This window comes from Malaclemys terrapin, chromosome 14 (genome assembly GCF_027887155.1).
Source record: "Malaclemys terrapin pileata isolate rMalTer1 chromosome 14, rMalTer1.hap1, whole genome shotgun sequence".
Classification (NCBI taxonomy): Eukaryota; Metazoa; Chordata; order Testudines; family Emydidae; genus Malaclemys; species Malaclemys terrapin.
In genome coordinates, this window is record NC_071518.1 from 17,547,607 (window position 1) to 17,563,771 (window position 16,165).

Consider the following 16,165-nt stretch of genomic DNA (forward strand, 5'->3'; position numbering starts at 1 on the left):
ACTTGTGTGCCTAAAGTTAGGCACCTAAATAAAAACATACCTACCAAATGCAATTTTGGTTTGTATTAATAGAGGCATATAATGCAAATCACAAGAGATGATAGGACAGCTCTGCTCAGTGCTGGTTAGGCGTCAGCTGGAGTACTGTGTCCAGCTGCATGGAAAGGATGTAGAGAAACTGGAAAGAATCCAGAGGTGAGCAACAAAGATGATCAAAGAGATGGAATGCAAGCCATATGAGCAAAAGCTGAAAGAACTGGGTATGTTTAGTTTGGAAAAGAGCGGGGAGGAACATGATAGTGGTCTTCAAATACTTGAAAGGCTGTCATAAAAAAGATGGAGAAAAATTGTTCGCTCTTGCCACAGAGGGCAGGACAAGAGGCAATGGGTTCAAACTACAGCATAGCAGATTTAGATTAAATCTCAGGAAAAACTTCCTAACTGTAAGAACAGTAGGAAAATGGAACAGACTGCTTAGCAAAGTTATGGAAGCTCCTTCACTGGAGGTTTTCAAAATGAGACTGGATAGCCATCTGCCTTGGATGGTTTAGACACAACAAATCCTGATCTTGAAAGGGAATTAGACTAGATGACCCTTGTGGTCCCTTCTAGTCCTATGGTTCTATGATTCTACCAACATCTTCGGACAAAACACAGTACCTTTTAGATTTGCATACAATTACATTAATTTGTAAGCAGCCAGTCAGCAGGGCACTTTCCCATAGACTAGTAGATTTACCCTGCAGGCCTATAGAAGAGCTGGAAAAAAACAGTCTAAGGGAAAAACATCATGCCAGCAGGTCTGGGAACAGCGATCTGATTTTGAGTTCACATTACTGTCAGCATGAGCTGAAAGTGTTCAGCACCTTTGAAAACCAGACCACTTTTATTTAGGTGCCTCTATTGCAAATCTGAACTATGTTGTCCAGAAAGCACAACAGTAAGAAAGCCTGGGTTCAAATTGGTGAAGAGTATGCCTGAAAGGTTAGGAGATTTGTTTCTATTTGGATAAGTATCCAAGATGGGTTGTTTATCCTAAAATATGCAAGCTCACATTACCTCATAATAATCTCTTAAATCCTATGGGATTCAGCAGAAGTGACATTTATAGAGTGAGAAAAAGGTCTATGGAAATTTAATAAGGTTCTAATACTTTAAAAACCAATAGAAAAATAGTATTTCTTGGTTTTGTTTTCCCCTATACACTATGCTTCAGGACTCTGAAGCAGACAATTCTCCATTAAGTTCTATAGGATCCAAAGGAAAAGATTGGTCTGTTGTCCCAAGACACACACAGGAAGAAAAGGCAAAGGAAACAAGTTCTCCAAGACCTAGCCAAATTGTCACTATGGGACTCCTCCAATGCCCACTAAAGCAGGGGTTCTCAAACTGGGGGTTGTGACCCCTCAGGAGGTCTCAAGTGGTTACATGAGGGTCACAAGCCGTCAGTTCCATGGGGCTGACATCTCAGAGCCCCATTAAATTAAATCCCTCCCCATTTTTAATTTATGGGGGGGAAAATCACACTCAGAGGCTTGCTGTGCGAAAGGGGTTACCAATACAAAAAGTTTGAAAACCACTGCACTAAAGGCCATGGAAAGATTCCTATTGACTTCTAGAGTCTGTGGATCAGGCCTTATATGACTGATCCTTAAAGGGATAGAAGTAGATGATGATTGTGTGGATTTGGCAAGACCTGGACTAGAAATGACCTGTAAAGAAGACATGAGCATTTTTGAAAGCAAGGGGCATGAAGGACTATCTTATCCCCCATCCCTTCGTTAGACTGATGGCAACAAAGATGATTCTGTCAGTCAAACAAATTTAGAGTTATTTACAAAAGTAAACAATATCTAGGATTGTTATGTGCTCTGAGTACCAGAACCTATCGCTTAAGCTGCATCCTCAGCAGATAACCGTTTTCCAGTGAACCGCAGTTAACATCCTCCCCCCACCCCCTTCTCCTCTTCTCTCAGCAATGAAATAGAAACTGCTTATTTTCTTATGAGGAAACCTAATTGTAATCAGTCTCCTTAAAGATGACTTTGAAAAATGTCCCCTCATTAGCTGCTTAACCTTCCTGAATAATTAATGTATCAAATTTTTAAAAGAGCTATTCGTCTTTGCCGCTGCATGTCATAAAAATGTGAAATAATGTAACCAAAGCCCAGTCTTCTAGAAAACTGGAAAAATCAATCCCATTACCTTTGCTAAATTGTGATGAAGAATAGGGGTGAGAGCGTATTTCACTGCAGGATGTTATTATTTAAAGTCTTCTATAAAATATGTTGCACATTTGGCTACATTTATTATAACATACCTGTAAGACCTCAAAAATTGGTCTCTTTTTTAATCTCATGCTTCTCAGAGTTTCTCCTGAATTATTTAATAAAGTAATTTCTCTCTGGCTTATAGGGTATAAGGAATAGTGGGTCTACATTTTTTTCTTTGTGGATAGGGTCGGAGGAGAAATTTAAGTATATGTTGCTGTCCCAGAACCGAGCACCAAGATTCTACATGAGCTCTAGGAGGGCCCATCTACTCATCACATTGAACTACCTTAAGTTTCATGGGTGCAATGCCCATTAAAGTCACTGTAGCCTGAATCTGGGAAACTCCCATTGGGCTGCAACAGAGGAACAAATCAGGTCGACTAGCGTAATTCAAAACCACTCATTTGGAACGTTTAACTTTTCCCCTTCCCTCTCCCCTAAATATTCCTCTGATTTAAAAATTCTAATGCAACTCGGGCAACAATTTAATTCAACAGTTTTCCCTTTAGAGTTTTTTTCTGGCCTGACTCTTTATTGCCTTGCAGCTAAATCAGAATGGCAGCATTTTTGCACCCTTCTTGTACAGGTGGAAATGAATATACAAAGTGCAGAGGAGAATCAGGCCCTAAATTGGAGACACGTAACCAAATTCTGCTCTCAGTTGTACTGGTGTGAATCCAGTCAGAGCCGGCTCTGGGTTTTTTGCCGCCCCAAACAAAAAACATTTTGGCTGCCCCGCACCCCAGCCCTGGGCTCTCCCCCCCCCCCCCCCAACCTGCACCCTCCTGCTGTCCCAGCCCTGGGTCACTGGTAACTCGCTCCCAGGGCGGGTCATTCAGCAGGAATTTTGGATGTGCACAGAACACAGACAGGATTGGTTCCCATATGGTTACAGAACTGCAGTAAAGTGGAACAATTTTCAGCTTGTGTGATTGGAGGATATCTGGATGCATATTATAAGACTGTCCCACATAAATGAGGAAAAGTTGAGGTGCCTTTATTATTCTTTTGTTCCACTCTTTGTTTCTATAGGGAATTTGCCAATGCAATCACTGTCTTCCTTTTAAACAAATAAAACTAAAAACTAAAAGCAATGGCTGTTGAAAATAGCAATTCCAGTCCTAAAAATCACTGGGAAGCATTGCTTGCTCAATTTTATCCTACTTTTTCTACAGCAAGTTACAGTGGATCAGTAGATTTGATTTGGGAGAAATGAAGTAACAGCTGCCCAAACTGAGCTTGAGCACTCCTGAATTTTGAGGGTGTTCAAATCTGGAAGGCAGGTGCTAGATTCCCTTTCTGAATATTAGCTATATCTGGAAAGGAAAAGTCAATTTCTGCTTCCATGGCTCAGAAGTGGAAATCCTCCTACGTGCCTGGTACTGTATCTAAAGCTGCCCAGGTCCTGTAGCAGAGCCTCCCCTCCCTTACTTTTCATTTTAAAGTCTAGTGGGATCCACGTACTTCCCTTGCTAGGCTTCAGATAGAGAGGTGCACTGTCCCTTTTGTCCACCCAATTCCTTCTTTGAGGGCTGCAAGGTGAGGTCACACCAGTATCCCTAATCCAGTCTGGGGAAGTCTTCTGAAGGGGATATCTGGGGCAAAGCCTTCTACTCCTTGGGCTGGGCACACTTGTCCCCCCACTCACAGTGCCACCCTGTTCTAGCAGCCAGCTCTCCATTCACAGCAAGCTACAGCATGGCTCAACTACCTCACTCCATCCCCCTCCCTTTCCTGTTGATAGCTGCCAAGTGATTGCTGGGAAATGTAGTTCTTTCCCTGCTCCAGGGCTGGCTCTATAGGCAGGGAGCTAGGCAAAGAACTACACCTCTCAGGGTCCCACGGGTTTTCCGCTTCTGCAGCGTTGCGAGAGGGGAGGAAGCGAGTTTAAAAAAAAAAAAAAGAGGATGGCCAGAATGTCGCCCCCTGCAAATGTGCTGCCCCAAGCACCTGCTTGTTTTGCTGGTGCCTAGAGCCGGCCCTGAATCCAGTTACTTAAATTCTACACCACTGTTACCAAGACCAGAATTTGGCCCATGTTTCTTTCCCACAATTTCAATATACTTCAATCTACTACATATTTTTTCATGCCACTAGCAAAGGTTGACTCATCGATTTTGGGAAGTAGTGGAACTTTATGGGAACTCCCATATGACGGATGTGAGCTTCAGTCTTTGTTCTTTCTGATGTTTAGAGTTGTTTACTTTTGTAAACAATATCTAGGATTGTTGTGTGCTCTGAGTACCAGAACCTATCGCTGCATCCTCAGCAGATAACTGTTTTCCACTGAACCGCAGTTAACATCCTCCCGCCAATTCTACTGACATCCTTTGGTGGCTAGGACTCACCAAAATGCTGAAAAATCCTGTTCCGCCTGAACACAAAACATTTGAAAATAAACTGTACTGACCATAGTGATCAAACATTCAAATAATAACCTAATTTTTTTTTAACTGGTTAATACTCGACGTCTTAAGCTCCAGCACCGGCTTTGTATTTCTGTTAGAGTCCATTTCCCTTTATTCAGCTCCCTCTGAAAAGGTAAGCACAGTAATAATAAGTCTAAGTTTATCTGGTTTCCTCCACTCCTTTCTCTCACTGGCATTAGTAAGGCTTGGAACAATAACAGGATGCAGGGATGCAGGATGGGAAAAGGCTGACTCCCAGCTGGGGAACCTTGGAGACTGGAAAGCTGAACACTCCCAGTATTGCTTAATGAAATGAAAACTGATTTTTTGTTATTGTTCTTCGCTCTGGGTAGTGCTGTGTAGATTTCTGGATACTGTTGATTTAGTTTGCCTAACTTGGGATAAAACTGAAGCTTCATTGACTCATGTGAATCAGGTAAGGGACAATGGGGTGGTGTTGCTCTTTGCCGGTTAATTTCAAGGGCTTTATTCCCTATTTAATTGCTTTGATTTTTGTTTAAAGTTTTCAGATGGGTTATTTACTTAATATTCTGTGCATTAGACATCTTCGCAGCATCCTCTGATCTGATACTGCTGTCACTTGTGCATAATTCTATTGACATCATAATTTACATTGGTGTGAGAAGAAAATCAGGCTCTCTGAGGCTACAGCAAAATGCTCCCATACTGTAAGGAGTTCTTAGACATTAAGAAATGGATCTTTTTTGTACCTCTGGTTCACAATGCAAACTGAGATACCAGGGTATGCGGTCACTGGCCTTTTACAATGAGACATAACAACAGGATCAATACTATAAAATGTACCTGGGGACCTTTCAGCTGCAGTGCAGACAGTAACAGGCTTACTATTTTGCCATTAAAAAAAAATGTACGCTATGTTATATCTCGCTTCCTTTATACATAAATACATCGGATCAAGGTTGCAGAGGCCCTTGGTGTTTTTTTCTTACTTAAAATTATTAAAGGAATTTTAGTGCTACTGGACTAAGTACCAAAGGGTTAGAGTTCTCATATTCAAAGGCAGCCACTATGCAGATCTCACATAGCTGGAGCTACATTTGTGTAAAGACTAGGGGTAACATTTTCAAAAGCATGTAAGTGATTTAAAGCATCAGCCCCATTTTCAAAAGTGACTCAGGCACTTAGGGATCTAAGTCCCCATTGACTTTTAATGAGATTTTGGGGCCTGAGTGCCTGGGCCACTCTTGAAAATGGGACTCAGATGCTTTTGAAAATTTTACCCTTGATCTTCCAAGTTCCATTTAACAGTACTTAGACCTTACAACTGTCTGTTGGTCTGGAAGTAGACATCTCTGGCTCTCAGCTGTCCAAACTTACCTATTTTTTGGTAAGTTACTTCACGGAGAGAGCCTTGAAACAAGAAATCTGCTAACAGGGCTTTTATGTTGTTATAACTATAATGTTTCATGTAGCAGGTCCCTCAACTAACAGGTTTTCCATACAACTTTCAAAGACACAAACGTTTATGAATAAGAGAGGAGTCAATGCATCTTTGTTTGTTGGAATTATATATTCTGTCGTGGTGGGATTGTGGGGTGGACAATATCTTACTGTGTGGCGTGCCATGCTGTAATAAAGAAAAGGAAAGAATGTGAAATGCAAGAAAAATTATGGAATAGTTTTGTGAGGAAACCTGAACAGTTTTCAGTCATTAAGAGTATTCAAATTGTGGTATTTGTTATAGGATCAGGTGCAGGGCTCAGTACTGAAGATGTTTAAGCAGAAAGAGATTCACTTAAACAGTTAACAGTTTGAAGATATTTGCCAAAAGAATATGTTTGCCTCATATCCTGCTTTTGTTGAAGTAGAATAGAGTAATTGAAAACAGGATATAGGTAAAGGGACTTGTATAATTTCTGCCTTAGAAGTTCATAGGATGATCATTTTTGCTGAGCGAGGCTGTAAAAATATAAAATAATATTTCAAAGAAAAATTCTTCCTTTTTCCAGTGAAAAATAGAAAAAAGAATTCTATTTCTTGTCTGGCTTTAAAGCAATTAGTGCTTTCTATCTGGGGAAAAGGATGGTTAGGTTTTTAAAAAGGTTTAATCTATAATTTTTTTAATCCATTTGTACTTCATTGTGGTTTCTGATGTATGAGTATCCACATTCCAGATCACTTTGGAGTTTAATTTAGACAGGTCCAAACTCTAATGGCAAGTGGGGAAAAAGTCTTTCCCACTTATTTCATGAGATGTGTGAAATGGGAATATTTTGTGACAGAGAAAAACATTTTAAAGGTATACAAAGTACTTCATTCCAGTATGTTTAAAATGAGATGAGCCCCAACTGCTCAGCACACGTGTTGGAAGGATTAGTTTCCTTCTTGCACTGTTGTGTGTCAGAGTGATTATTTGTGCAAACTGGAGACATGGAGGGTTGGGGTGGGGGTGGGAATTTGCAAGGCACAAAAGGCAGACAGACACTCAAGCCACATTGACTTTCATTGGGAGCTGGATGCTTATCTCCTACTTGTGCCTTTGAAAATCCTCCCAAGAATTTGAATTTATATCTGGATTCCCAACAGACCTTGGCTACACTCAGATCCAGGGATATGGGTATAGCCCACTACAAAGATAGCAGCTGTTTGCTAAACTCAACTCTGGATTTAGATTTCAAACACCTACAACATTTTGGAGCGATCAGGTCTGGGGAATTGATTTAGTGTCATGACTACTGCAACACCAAAAACACCGGGAGCCAACATACTGCCAGTCACAAGCAAACATGGTGATCTGAAGCCACCATGTCACCTCCTGTGGGCAGCTCCATAGCTCTGGATCCATTCTCAGAAATACTGCTGGGAAATTGGTAACCATGGCATCATTCCTTTCCATGTTTCGGGCTGCGTAAAACTCAACATAATTCCCTTATCAGGGGTTCCATTAACATTTTCTTTGGTTTCAGCCTCTCTCAAGTCCACAACCACCCATAACCCAAGTTCTGCTTTGAGTTTGGGGTTTGTTCAAACCCCCAAACAAACTCCAACAAAACTGCCAAGTTTTCCATTAAAAGCTACAACTTCATTGCAAAAACATAAATTGGCCCATTCACTGATCTTATGTTTATTCAAAAAGAATGTGAGCTTTAAATATACCTTTTAGTGAACTTGCTCTGAATTTCAAGTTTGTAACAAAACATAAATCCCGGCAAATTGAGAGATGTGTGGTTTTGTTGCACACATTTTGCACAGCTCTCACTACAACATACTTCTCAAGAATATATTACTACCTCCGGGAGCTCATTGTACTGCATGAAATATCAATATGGCAGGCAGAGATAGTACTTGGGGCCTGACCCTCTGAAGCGTTGAGCATCCTTAATTCCCATTAACATCCATAGGAAATATTCAACACTTTACAGAACCAGACCCCGTGTAAGTCCAAATTCCATGAAACTCATGGAAGTCAGTGAGCTAGAAAGACATTTTATATATAAATATATACATACACACACACACACACACACCATGTTTTGTCCTTGGCTGTTTCTGCTGAAAGCAGTAGCTGCTATTTCATGCCTATTTCAGGCACTGCCTGAACTTAGTATGCCCTGGTATATATGGGACTTACTATAATTTATATGAAAAATAATTTGGAGAAAAAAGTCAACTTTCAGCAATCAGGCTGTTGAGTCACTTCAATTCACATCTGAGTTTCATAACTCTTGAAAACAGTAGCTGCACTAAGGAACAAAGGAACATACAGATCAAGGATATAATTTCCCTGAGGTATAGTTTTTTTCTGGCTTTCTATTTTTTCTACCTGTCTGTCTGTGATAGTGTAAAACTACAGTCATTCCGTCATCTGGCAATTAACCTTTCTAGCAAAGCAATATTGCCAGCCCAAACATTTGAGCAGTCTTTTTCTCAGCACAGATATATTTGTGTGGCCAAGTAAGCAAATGCTCTCAAAGGTTAGGACTATCAGGTAAAAGTATTACTAAATATTACATTTGGAGGTATGGAAACACTGAGCTTGCAGTGAAAAGCCTGCTATTTGAGAGGGAGGGAAAAGCATGGTCACCTGAGATGCACTTCGGACGCCATATAAAGTCAGCTCTTTCCCAGGCCAGTAGAGACCAAGAGTGTCGTGCTGCACTAGCACCAGGGTCTCAAGTGGGAAGGACGGTTGCAAATCCTCACTCCAGTTAGAGATGGGCCAAAAGAAGAATCTGATCCCATTTGAATTTCAGGTAGGAGTTGCTATTTAAACCCTCCTATACGGTTTTGGTTCCACACCAGATCCAAAACCTAAACCTTTAAACCCATAATTGCTAAAAATCAAAACAATCTATTCTTTGACCCATCACCCTCCAGTCTCTCCCCCACAAAATAACTCTTGGCCTTCCCTCAACACAGTGAGCCCAGACAAGCTCCTTGCATCCTCCCCACACCTCCCTCCTGAGATCAGCCCCTCCCACTGAACAAATCTCCATCCCCTTTGCACATGCAGAGTTTAGAATAGAAGCTCCTGATGTCACAGGAAGCTCACCAGACTATAAAGACATGGTGTCTGCACAGCAACCATTGGCTCTTTGTCTCTGCTCCAGTAAGGCTGGGGAAGAGCATTCCTGTTCCACATGGTATTTGGAGGAGGCGCTTGATTTCACCTTTCAGCTGCCATCGCTCTCTTCTGCCTTGCACCATGCTACCCACTTTCAGCACGTGCTTTGAAAATGTTCTAGGAGCACAAAGGACACCCTCTAATCTACATGTGGGCCTGTGATTTCTGTTCAGATAGGTTGTTGGCCTGATCATGCTTTCAGTGAAGACAATGGGGAGTTTGCCATTAATTGCCAGGAGCGGGCCCTGTATGAATGGACAGCCTTCATACAAAGATTAATCTCCTCAGGGACAGAGATTCAGAATTAATCATGCCATTCTATTTGTGGAACACTCCCACTCCCCCTTAGAACTCAGCCTGCATTCAGAGGAGGACATCCCCTATGGTAAATTAGCATCTTGGTCATGGTCATCTCCCAGATTCATAAGATTTCTTTTAAAATCCACTCAAAGTAAATGAAATTTTATCTGAAAATGCCAATTTACTTAAAAAACATTTTGGGGTTAGCCTGAAGTACTCCATTTTTATTACTAAGAAGATTTGAGATTCGCTTCATTTCTATCTGGTTTTAGGAAAAAACAGTTTTTATATGGCAGTACTGTCAAAATTGAAACTATGAGCAACTGATGTGTTCTCAGTTTTATATTACTGTGGTATTTAGGGGCCCAAACCTGCAATGAATAGATATACGTTCACTAGTTCTTCTGGTATTTTATCTTCCTTATGAAAGGTCAACAAATGCCACTGCCTATACGGGCAGCCAGCATAGGGTTAATATGCTTCTAAACATCACGAAACAAAGACTCGTCCAATATGGAAATGAGTAGAAGGGGAGTAAATCTTATGTAGTTTCCCTTTGGGAAGACGACTAAACCATTACGATGTTGCACGGAACAAAGTATTCTGTTTAACGAATACAGTAGCTCTGTACATTTGTGGCCAGAATTGCCACTAGAGTTTGCTAGTATCTTCGGATTAGGTCCATCTTCCAGTAACACTACTAAAGATGACTAAAATCTCTAGGAGGAGGAATTGAGTAAGTTTCCTGTCATAACATGCTGTCTCATTTCCCTTGTGCTGACCTAACTCAGAGAGGTTGTGAGTTGTTCCACTTTCCCTATATGGTCTCAGTTTTGATTTTTCTAAATGAAGACAAATGCTTCAGTTACATACAAAATTTATAACTAAAAGACCGGGCTAGGGCATAAACACTAACCACATATTCTCATATTAATCAAAGGTAGTAACAATTACCCCCAATCATAAGAAATACAGCTAGCAATCAGAGTCAGAGAGCAAACCCACCTTCTGAACAGAATCAAGCCACAAAGCTTGGATTTGGGTCTAGATCTGAATAAGAACATTACAAATGCTGGGGTTGTTTGAGGTCTCAAGCTGTGGAAGTGGCACAGCAGCAGTGGCTGGTGTTCCAGCTGGGGAAAAGGCGGGAGACCTCAGTCCTGTTTCCCAGAGTGGGCACAGGCCTCTTTGGGTACATCTACACCACAAGCAGGATCTGCAGAAGAGAGTCTCAGGGTCCAGGTCTACAGATTTAGGCTCATGGGTCTTGCCCTACAGCACTAAAAATAGCTGTGTAGATGCTTGGGCTGGAACTTGGGCTCTGAAGCCCACCCCATTCCCTAGCAACCAATATACAGCCACTTGAACTGCAGTACAATGTAACATGGTATCGCCATATCCAACCATTCAAAAATTAGTCCGGCAACAAAAAAGAATGAAACTGACTTGAAAGCGAAGTCACAAAACATTTTTTAGAAAATTACTTTTTGCCTCCTGGCTCTTGAGCCTTTAGGCTTCTCATTTTCAAGCTTTTCTCCACTACCATGAGGATGAAAACACTTTTTGGGGGGGGTGCGGGCGGAGAGAAGGCAAAAGAGATTCTCACAGAACAACATGACTCCAGGAGCTGGGGCTTTAAGAAAGAAAAAATGACAAGACTCAAATAAAAGCACAAGAGTTGCAAAACTGGTAACATTTCACTGATGTGTAATTCATAACATTATTTCACAATGTACAGTGGTCACAATAGAAATGGTACTGGATAAGGTGGTAAATATAAGTGGGGGACCAGGAAGGTCTGAAGGGTTAAATAGGCATGATCTGGGGAACTGGTTGACTATCTCCAGGAAGTAGAGAAGAGATGGAAATTTGAGTTGAATGTTTAAAAGGGAAAAGATTACAGAGTGGTTATGTACTCAACAAAATACACTGTGGATCCATATTCTCCATACATTGTAGCCCCTTCCTCAAAAGATATTTATGTATGTGCAATCAGAAGTCTTTAATATTTCCTTTTCAAAGTATAACATCATAAATTTAGTTATCCATAAGTATCAACATAAACAGGGGGTCTAATAGAGCTGCACGACAGACTCACCGTCCCAGAGCATCCCTCGTCTTGAGACCCAACATTGCAATACTTCTGCCTCCTCTCAGCCTCAGGGCTCCTGTGGTCTGGTGTGGTGACTTGTCCTCCAGCCAAGTCACGCCATAGTTCCTTTACAGGGTATCAATGTCCCACGTCAGTATCCCACGACACTAGTTATCAATATGACGTTTTGCCCCTCTAGGGCTCCTCTTCAAGCCCACTCTTCTTTCAGAGTAAGGGGCTCCCAGACTCCTTCCCAGCAAAACTCAAACCTGAAACAGAACCAGACACCACTTCAGCCACTCTGCCCATCCCGGGCCTCAGCTTGCAGTCCCTCTAGGTTTTCCCCAGCTCCCCGCACCTCTTCTGGAGCACCACCCCACAGGACTGCCTGCCTGTGGCCTTTTCCCTTTATCAGTGCCCACCACAGGAACTCAGTCCACTCCAGAAGCTTTTCAGTGCCTCTCCCAACTTCGGCCCTTTGCCAGAGCTCCCTTGTTGGGAGAGGTTCCCAAGGTCTATTCTCTCCCTGGGCCTCCTGTATCCGAGGTGTCTTAGAACCATAGGACTGGAAGGGATCTCAAGAGGTCATCTAGTACAGTCCTCTGCACTCATGGCAGGACTAAGTATAATCTAGGACCATCCCTGACAGGTGTTTGTCTAACCTGCTCTTAAAAATCTCCAATGATGGAGTTCTCACAACCTCCCTAGGCACTTAACCACCCTGACAGGAAGTTTTTCCTAATATCCAACCTAAACCTCTCTTGCTGCAATTTAAGCCAATTGCTTCTTGTCCTATCCTCAGAGGTTAAGGAGAACAATTTTTCTCCCTCCTCTTTGTAACAACCTTTTATGTACTTGAAAACTGGTATCTTGTCCCCTCTCAGTCTTCTCTTTTCCAGACTAAATAAACCCAATTTTTTTCCAATCTTCCCTCATAGGTCATGTTTTCTAGACCTTTAGTCATTTGTGTTGCTCTTCTTTGGACATTCTCCAATTTGTCCACATCTTTCCTGAAATGTGGCACCCAGAACTGGACACAATACTCCAGTTGAGGCCTAATCAGCATAGAGTAGAGTGGAAAAATTACTTCTCGTGTCTTGCTTACAACACTCTTGCTAATACATCCCAGAATGATGTTTGCTATTTTTGCAACAATGATACACTGTTGACTCATGTTTAACTTGTGATCCATTAAGACCCCCAGATCCCTTTCTGCAATACTCCTTCCTAGGCAGTCATTTCCCATTTCATATGTATGCAACTGATTGTTCCTTCCTAAGTGGAGTACTTTCATTTATCCATATTGAATTTCATGCTATTTACTTGAGACCATTTCTCCAGTTTGTCCAGATCATATTTAATACTAATCCTATCCTCCAAAGCACTTGCAACCCCTCCCAGCTTGGTATTGTCCACAAACTTCATAAGTGTACTCTCTATGCCATATCTAAATTGTTGAAGATATTGAACAGAACCAGACCCAGAACTGATTGCTGCGGGACCCCACTCAATATGCCCTTCCAGCTTGCCTGTGAATCACTGACAACTACTCTCTGGGAATGGTTTTCCAACCAGTTATGCACTCACCTTATAGTAGCTCCATCTAGGCTGTATTTCTCTAATTCAGGGGTCGGCAACCTCTGGCACGCGGCTCTCCAGGGTAAGCACCCTGGCGGGCCGGGCCAGTTTGTTTACCTGCCGCGTCCACAGGTTTGGCCGATCGCGGCTCCCACTGGCTGCGGTTTGCCATCCCAGGCCAATGGGGGCTGCGTGCTGGCCGCGGCTTCCCGCCACCCCCATTGGCCTGGGACGGTGAATCGCAGCCAGTGGGAGCCGCAATTGGCCGAACCTGCCGATGTGGCAGGTAAACAAACTGGCCCGGCCCACCAGGGTGCTTACCCTGGCGAGCTGTGTGCCAGAGGTTGCCGACCCCTGCTCTAATTTGTTTATGAGACAGTCATGCAAGACAGTATCAAAAGCCTTACTAAAGTCAAGATACATCACATCTACTGCTTCCTCCCTATCCACAAGGCTTGTTACCCGGTCAAAAAAGCTATTAAGTTGGTTTGACATGATTTGTTCTTGACAAATCCATCCTGACTGTTACTTTATCACCTTATTATCTTCTAGGTGTTTGAAAACTGATTGCTTAATTATTTGTTCCATAATCTTTCTGGGTACCGAAGTTAAGCTGACTGGTCTGTAATTCTCTAGGTTGTCCTTATTTCTCTTTTTATAGATTGGCACTATATTTTCCACCACTGCGCTGAGTTGCTACCTATACGAAGAAGGTCTAGCTAGGTCTGCTAAGGAATTGTACCTAATATTCCCTCAGGTGGACTAACTGAGCCTTCAGGCTCCCATTAACCTTTTTGCTGCCAGTGTGGCATGTATGCATCCCATCACAAGCTGATGCAGTTTTAACTGCAATCTGAGAAAACAAAACTTCAGCGCTTTTGTGTAATAAATATCGGTTATTGTGATATTTTGTGTAATAAATATCAGTTATTGTGGATCATACACTGTATTTGCACTGGGGAGATATTATGTTTCAGTTCACTAAGCCTTTGTTGAATGAATGAGTTACAATTTTATCTGCTGTAGGGTTTATTTTTAAATATATACGATAATTATTGTACACAGGTCTTAGGATGTTGAGATTTTTTCCTTGCTCAAGAACATAGCTCGCGTTCCACACTAAACTGTGCTAGGAAGCCTCTGCACCACTCAAGACTGTCTCCATTCAGAAACAGGAGGAGCAATAAATGCTTTGCAATACATTTCATTCTGTTGTACTCTATATAGGTTCTTATACATTATTAAAATTGTGCAGAGTGGACCTTATTCTGCTTTGGCTTATACAAGGTCTCAACATTCAGCAACAACTCTAGCTAATACTTAACCTCTGTACCCAGCAGAATTAACTAGGGGAAGGCACAAAACTTAGATCATTTCTAAAACACACACTAAATTCATTGCAGCAAGAACAGAAAATGGTTTGCAATATTTTGGCTGGGGTCCTTATTAATAGCAGCCTAGCCAAGCGAGGCATATAGATATAGATCTTTATTATTTATAACACAAGCTTTACTAAAATTCTTCTGCCACATTTTGGAAAAAGTCATCCCTCATGATTACAGTGGTCTCAGAGTTAAATTACATGGCTGTTGTATTGACAATGAGGCTTTTGGCAGGAAGGCTGTGTAAAGGAAAATAAAGATGGTCAATGTTTAGAGATTCTACTGGACAGAATCTCAATCCATCTCCCAGTCTTAATGAACTAGAACCTTTGTAAAGGTTTAGATATGTCAGCATACACCTTCCTAATTAATCAACAAGCCCCAGGGATTGCTGGATCAGTAAGATTATCCGGGCAAAACCTGCACCCAGCTGATAGAACAGAGACCCACTAGGCCCCACATAAATGCTCTCCCCAAAACTGAAAGATTTTTAAAGGATTCCCAAGTCACTGCATTTAGAGACGCAAGAGGCCTTGGTCGTAAGCAGCTGGCGATCTTGATAGAGGGGTTATGCAGGAAGTCAGCTTGTAGTCCAATGCCATGATTAAGCGGGGCATATTTAGAAGCAAGGGCTAGTGTTAGGGAGAAGGAAAGGAAAAGGCTCTAATTGTTTCAGAATTTCTACTAAGTACCAGCCTTCAGGAAATACATTTAAACCAAAGCGACTCTCTCCAAATGAGGTGAGGTCTTCTTCATGGATCAGTGAACCTAAATTGCCAAATCATCATCCTTAACTACCTTTTCTGTTTTGAGCATATAGAGGATAACATATCCCTTGCAATTTTGCTCCCTCTCATTAGGTCACTATCATATTTTTCTACATCTGTCCTTGTCCAATAAGTTCCTAGCATTTTGCCTAACAATATCTTTTCCTTACCTTATCACTTCTGACGAAGGATTAATCAGGAGAACATTGCTTACTTTCTGTTTTTAGTGTGCATTGAATACAGCTCTTTTGTTCCAGAGTGATCTAATAAGACGGGTGGAGGTGCAGAGTAATCTGACCGTGAAAACACAGCCTGGAGTTTGATGGCATTTGGCCACTGTCATCAAAACGCTTGTGGTCAAAATGTAAATCTTGTGTCGCTTGCTACTTTTTTCCTACAATATTTTCCAAGCCAAGAAATCACATTAGTCACAGGTCCCTTGCACTTGCTGATTTTAAAAATGGAATCCTCTGAATCAACAAAATACAAAGCGCTATGTGACAGTATGAATAATATAGAGCACTAAGTGAAAGTATTCTGTATCAGAAACAAAAGTTCTGCTGATCTGTTTAATTATATGTGCATTAGCAAAGTATTCTGTTACTTTCTCCAGAGTCCTTTCTACTCTCAGATGTTTGCAGCCCATTCTTGGAAGCCGTGGATGCAGATCAGAGAGTAGAATTTGTTAGTGATCCCTTGGTCATGCCACTAACTCCGTGCAAGTGGTCAAAATCCTCTGTTTGTGACATTACATTCAGT

General features: G+C 41.7%; 1 protein-coding gene across 1 annotated transcript in view; it reads left to right on the plus strand.

The window, feature by feature from the left end:
* The first annotated feature begins 4,948 nt into the window (after nt 1–4,948).
* Nucleotides 4,949–16,165, plus strand: part of CDH5 (cadherin 5) — a 51,427-nt gene continuing 40,210 nt past the window's right edge. Inside the window, exon 1 of the mRNA XM_054048776.1 lies at nt 4,949–5,117. The gene's annotated coding sequence lies outside the window, so the exon portion shown is untranslated. The remainder of the gene's footprint in view (nt 5,118–16,165) is intronic.